Below are 676 nucleotides of genomic sequence, written 5' to 3'. Positions count from 1 at the left end.
ACACCAAAATATTTCAGAACAGTAAAGAATCACCAACTATGAAAAAATGAGGAAGTCGTGAACTCCAGAATTAGGAAAAGCAGTACATGGGGAGAAGGGGAGACTCTTGCTCATAGGAGCGTAGCTATGTGACGTGGTCACATAGGGAACAATGCAATTGGGAAAGTAGCTTTTTACAACCGTCGTAGTAAAGACTGGTTGAAGCAAACATCATTCATCGATGCTAAACCTGTGAAGAACTTCTGATGAGCAGCAAGAGAGCTGCATGACCTTAAATTTTCTCCCCACACATTTCCTACCACTTACAAGTGGGAGGATGTGATGAGACAGTGGAGAAACTCAATGGCAGCCTGTCAGCGTAATCAAAATGTACATCAATGATGATGCACATTTACTCCCTCGGCTGGGGAAGGGGGAAAGATATGGAAGGACCAAGGGCGATACCCTCAGAAGAACATATCGCCCATAGAGTATTCCTACTGGTCAGACGATGGTTAATCTAATCATAAGAAAATGTCAGACAGGGGCCCCTGGGTGGCTCGGTCGGTTGAGTGTCCGGCTTCGGCGCAGGTCATGTTCTCACAGTTCACGGGATCGAGCCCCTTGTAGGGCTCTGTGCCGTCAGTGAGGAGCCTGCTTGGGAGTCTCTCTCTAGCTCTCTCTCTGCCCCTACGCA

At 47.8% G+C, this 676-nt stretch overlaps 1 protein-coding gene across 1 annotated transcript in view; it reads right to left on the bottom strand.

Annotated features, from left to right (window-relative positions):
* MCF2 (MCF.2 cell line derived transforming sequence) overlaps positions 1-676 on the bottom strand; it is a 101,986-nt gene that overhangs the window by 51,264 nt on the left and 50,046 nt on the right. The window lies entirely within an intron of this gene.

The sequence above is a fragment of the Crocuta crocuta genome, unplaced genomic scaffold, assembly GCF_008692635.1.
Source record: "Crocuta crocuta isolate KB4526 unplaced genomic scaffold, BGI_CrCroc_1.0 scaffold241, whole genome shotgun sequence".
Taxonomy (NCBI): Eukaryota; Metazoa; Chordata; class Mammalia; order Carnivora; family Hyaenidae; genus Crocuta; species Crocuta crocuta.
The sequence above is the reverse complement of the archived record's forward strand: the minus strand, read 5'-3'. Positions and strand labels throughout refer to the sequence as shown.